This window comes from Dreissena polymorpha, chromosome 1 (genome assembly GCF_020536995.1).
Source record: "Dreissena polymorpha isolate Duluth1 chromosome 1, UMN_Dpol_1.0, whole genome shotgun sequence".
In the NCBI taxonomy this organism is placed as follows: domain Eukaryota; kingdom Metazoa; phylum Mollusca; class Bivalvia; order Myida; family Dreissenidae; genus Dreissena; species Dreissena polymorpha.
In genome coordinates this window covers 73,213,885-73,219,564 of record NC_068355.1, presented here as the reverse complement: position 1 = coordinate 73,219,564, position 5,680 = coordinate 73,213,885, and the positions used below count along the sequence as shown (strand labels likewise).

At 32.8% G+C, this 5,680-nt stretch overlaps 1 long non-coding RNA gene across 1 annotated transcript; it reads right to left on the bottom strand.

Moving 5' to 3' along the window:
- LOC127835088 (uncharacterized) lies at window positions 1–4,583 on the bottom strand. The gene is made up of 2 exons (XR_008028343.1): window positions 4,547–4,583; window positions 1–1,794 (listed from the first exon to the last, which is right to left on the bottom strand). It is a non-coding gene; the product is annotated as an uncharacterized LOC127835088 (long non-coding RNA).
- Between the last annotated feature and the right edge of the window lie 1,097 nt (window positions 4,584–5,680).

Below are 5,680 nucleotides of genomic sequence, written 5' to 3'. Positions count from 1 at the left end.
TTATTTGTATGCATTTAATTGCATCGTAAAATAGAAACACAATAAGCAACACAATTTACAGCACTAATTTCAAAACAAGACATCAAGTTGGAGAAAAAAGATGCACATACATGTATATCATGATACTTATTCACACAATTAAATAAGTGATAGTATTTACAAATAAATTCATTTCAAACGACAATAATATATACAGATATATCTAAAAAAGATTTCCAGTTTCCATGGTGACCCTTAAGCGCTCTCCTGAGTTAAGCTACACATTTTTTAATCCACTTGACCCACATTCAAAACTTGCATTGATTTTGTGAAGATACATTTTATGCAATTTCTTAAGATTGAGTGATCAATTTAGCTTTTAAAGTGGTATAATGGGTTTTCTATGATATGACCTGGCGACCAAGTTTGTTTAAATGTCACCCAGATTCAAACATGGCCTTTATGTTGTCAAAATAAACTTTCTGACCAACTTTTATTAACTCTTTCAGTGCGGGAACCGAATTTTGAAGGCCTTTGCAAACAGTTTGGATCCAGATGAGATGCCACAGAACGTGGCATCTCATCTGGATCCAAACTGTTTGCTATTCTGATAGTATTTTTTGGAAAAAAAATTCGAAGAAATGCTAATTGTGGAAATTTAGCAGACGACATTTTAGCAGACGATAAATTTTCAAGCATGCAAAGGGTTAAGACTGAGTCATCAATGTGACAAGAGTGGCCAAGTTTTCTAAGATTGGAAATGGTGAACTGGTTCTTGAGTGCACCTGACCCAGATTCAAACTCAGCCTTGGTATTGTAAAGATCAATACTTTGACCTATATTGATCATTATTGTATACAAACATGTGGCCTCTGGAATGTAAACAAGCTAAAAGATGAATATTGCAGACATTTGGTGATCAGAATAGCTCCACTTTAGCACTTTGTGCTCAGGTAAGCTAACAAATAGAACATGCGCTTTAATAAAATAACAATATAACATGCCATAGGTCCTACATGCAGGATTGAAAAAACAGCCAGTTGCAAAATTTAATATTGTTTTTCTGTCTGCATAAATGTCACTAATAAACCCTTATATTGTTAAGAATTTAAACATATATATAATTAAACAAAATATCTATATATATACAATTAGGCATCATAGCAAACTATTTTTCTCGTTTGCAAACAAATTTCCATTAGCTGTTTGTATATAACTGTCTGATTTAAATCTTGCAAAGTCAATGTTCTGAAAAACATCAACAAAGTAGCAGTCACTGGAATTGATTCACAATAAAAAAATATATGAAGATCTCTTCAGAAGCTTGATTTTTATTAAGAACTCTTCAAAATTGAGGCTTACATTTGACCATATCTTTCTTGTTTGACACACGCAAAACATTGAATGTGCCCTCATTTCAATAATTGCAGAATCTAGAGAGATCTCAGAGTGGAAATTACAATCTTTATTGACTGAACAAATTGGTACAGTTCTGATTTTACACCTCCAAGAAATTGATAAGTTTAACATTAAAAAAAAATATTGACTGAGACAACTGTTGTAAAGTTCAATCACTAATCATTCATCTTTACAACAACCAACATGTACAACTAGAAACATAAGAAAATCATATTACTGTCATATGTATAGATTCCAATTGTTCATATATGTAAAAAAACATGCACAAAGGTATACAAAACACCCTGTGAGCACTTATTTTGATATACACCAAGATATGACTTGGTAAATTTTAATTCAGCAGGCTTATCAAAGCATCAAAGAACTTGCTGCGGTCGTCACTTTTCATCTCCATCACTGCAAAAAACAAAAGGATCAAACATTCACAATAATTCAGGCCCTCATGCGCTGAACAATTCTTATAAATGGCTTAGGCCATTCCAAATTGATTTGTTGGTCTATGGATTTTTTTGAAACAAAGTTGAAGAGGAGAGCAATAAAAAAAATTTTTTTTTTTTTTTAAACAGGAAAATTCTCAAGCGAGCGAAGAATAAAAAAAATCACATTTCGATCGAAAAATATTGCATTATCAAGAGATACATGTTTAAACAGCTAAATTTTACATTCAAATCAATTCTTATACAAAGAATATATAACAACCTCGTATTTATAGGAGGAAGTTGCATATGACCTTTGACCACGAAAAATACGTGTAACCATATCATTGAAGTGAGGGGCACATGTCTACCTACTGCTGCTTATATTTGTTTGAAGTTTTAAACAGTGAAAGCTGTGAAAAGGTATACTATGTTGCAAGCTGTAAAAAGGTATACCATGTTGCAAGCTGTGAAAAGGTATACCATGTTGCAATAGCACTTGAAGAGGAGCAATCATCAAAATGATAATGACAGACAGTCGGACAAAGGCCATGCATATAATCCATGGTCGCAACCTTATTTTAAAAGGGGCAAATCGATGGCTAGTACGGTATTGTATTTTTCTGAAATAAATGTATACATTACAGAGAACTTATTTGATGTTTCTGAAATATACGGACCTAGCTGTTAAGCATGTTCCGTCAACCATGTATTTTAAAAATGATAAAACATTGTACCTGTGAAACTTTAGAATCAGCATTTAGTGATTTTATGTTTATTTTTTGTTCACTTAAAATTGTGTTATAGGAAAAATTTGCCTACATATAGGGAAATACCGTCCATATGCCCATTTAATGAAGAAAAAGTATAAAAGTCTTACAGCATGTTTCCCGATGTTGTTTGAAAATGAACATGCTTCAACGGTATCTGCTGATATTTGCATGTTCGAACGTAAACAAACACATTCAAATAAGTCACAGATCGTAGATGTGTTTATATTTTTAAGGGTTGGCTGCAGCAATTTTTCACCGCAATTTGTTAAAACAGTCATGACAGCGAAACACGTCAGAGCTCCAGATAAGGGTCGTATTTTCGTAATTACGAATTATTTTCAAGTCCGTTACGTATTTATTTTAAAATCTTGTCGTACCATTAAGAATTACAAAATCAAGTTACGAATATTATTTTTACATCGGTTCGTATCGATTTTTATTGAGTTCTTTACGGGTTATCGGGTTTGTTTAACAAAGCGCATTTTTTCCAATAAAAGCGGCGTATACAGTCTATATGTCAAAAAACAATGGCGGCGCCCAGAGAGCGTCCTAAAAACTGCAAAGCGTCCCAAAAACACGCTTGTAACATATTGTATGCAAAGTGAGCCGAAGTTAATGTTAAGAAAGACATTATAGAAATGATCTTATACGATGTTGTATGTTCAGTTTCCGACACAGTCGGAAAAGCTAAACAAAAACGCGACACAACGGGTCCAAATTTAAACACACAAAAAAACATTGAACGAGTTGAAGGGAAAAGTTCCGTGGCTAATTGTTGAAAAGATTGAAGGGGAGACCCGTTTTAATTGTGAAATATGTAAAAATTCATCTCAGGCATGCAATCTAAGCACAGTTTGGGCATATGAAGGTATTTGAAAAATAAAATTGTATAATACTAAAAAGACACTGCTGAACTCGTATAAATAAAGTTGCTAGTATGTTTATTTTGATTTTTTTGCATGAAAAAGAACCATTATTATTTATTTTTAGGTCATTTATAAAAATAAGAATTATTTTCCAAAACTTAGTAGTAACGTTAAGAATAAAATTTCAGAGTTAAGAATTCTTTTTGAAAATCTGGTAGTAATTTAAGAATTTCACAAAACCTTATCTGGAGCTCTGCACGTACTGGTCGTCTCGATTAAATTTTTTAGCGTCTGCAGTTATCGATTAAAAACGGTTATGAAACAATATAATTGTCATTAGTATTCAGCGTCAAAATCATTTCTGCTTGATCCACGTTTTTTTCCACAAATTAAAAAAACCCACATGCGCTATGGTTACTAAAGGACACAAAAATGAGTGCGAGCGGTAAAAAAAAAAATCCATTTTGAAAAAAATAGGTGCAGCAAATCAGACAACCAACATATCAATTTGGAGTGGCCTTATGTTGCTAATTTAAGTTATTCTTAATACTATTTTAAACTTGGTGGTGTTGACCAAAAAAAAATTTAAGTTTTTTTTATTTCATATTTAATTATCATCAATAGTTTGTTTTATTAATTTTTGAAAACAAAGCTAAACACTGTATAGATTGAGAATATATACTTCAGACAGGTGAAAAGACAGCCTTACAATCAATTCAAATACTAAATAAAATGTTAGATCTAAAACTCAAGTATCTTGAGGCTTCACAATGGGTTTAAAGACCACAAGTTGATTTTGTTTTCATATTAAAAAGTCTTTATTTAACAGATTAAAGTCAAACCATGAATTACATTGCATTTTCACATTTCCGTAGTAATTCAGTCAGAATATTTTTTACCTGTGATGTCTGGAAAACACTCTTGACCTTTTATTAAAACATAGCAATGTTTGGATGGCTGTGAAAGAATCTTAATCCACTACAGGGATATATTTGCAGTGAAAAATGGATAAAACCTCATATGGACTTAACAATCAAATTAAAGCATCCATTACCGACTGTTTATATGCAAGATTACCACTGCAACTACTCACTGTATGTGTCAAAGAAATCATGGGAGGTGCGACAGTTGTGCTTGCTGCTGCTTGCTCAAACGCCTTACCAAAGAAGCTGCATAAAAGAGAATGTCCTCTGAGGCTGCAACTGGAAACCAATACCATACTCAATATAAACCAAATGGAAAACAGGAACAAACACAGTGTTTCATTTATCATGTTCATATTTTGCTCTGTCTGTTTCATATATATTATTTGATGGTAGAAATAAGCTTTAAGACAGGAAACTGTTTAAGTTGTTTATTTTTTTTTACTTGACATGAATAAGTTTGATTCCTTGGTCAATGGATTTTAAATGTTGATGTATTTTTTCACATTTTTTCAATTCTATACACTTTGGACTTGACCTTACAGATAAGTCTAAATTAATTCTCCATTTTTCACTTTCATTTTACATACAATAAGTATTATTATTAAATTGATATTTTTCATATTCGGGAATACATATAAAAACAATAAAGGCCCAAAGTCGCTCACCTGAGATAACAAGATGTTATTGGGACAAATCTTCTGACCAAGTTTCATGAAGATCGGAAAATAAATGTGGACTCTAGAGTGTTAACAAGGTTTTACTATAGCCATATAAGGAAAAATGCCCCGCCCCTTGGCAGCCATGTTTTTTCAACCAACCGGCATCATTTTTGAACTCCTCCAAGATATTATCGGGATGAATCTTCTGACCAAGTTTCATGCAGATCGGACAGTAAATGTGGCCTCTAGAGTGTTAACAAGATTTTACTCAAGCCGTAAAAGGAAAAATGTCCCGCCCCTTGGAAGCCATTTTGTTCAAGCAAACATAATTATTTTTGAACTCATCCAAGATATCATTGAGACCAATCTTCTGACCAAATTTCATAAAGATTGGACGATAAATGTGGCCTCAAGTGTTAACAAGGTTTTACTAAGGCCTTATAAGGAAAAATGCCGCCCCTGTGGCCATGTTTTTTAAGCAACCAAAAAACATTTTCAAACTCATCCAAGATATCATTGGGACAAATCTTCAGACCAAGTTTCATGATGATCGGAAAATAAATGAGACCTCTCGAGTGTTAACAAGGTTTTACTATAGCCTTATAAGGAAAATGCCCCGCCCCCTGGCGGCCATGATTTTCA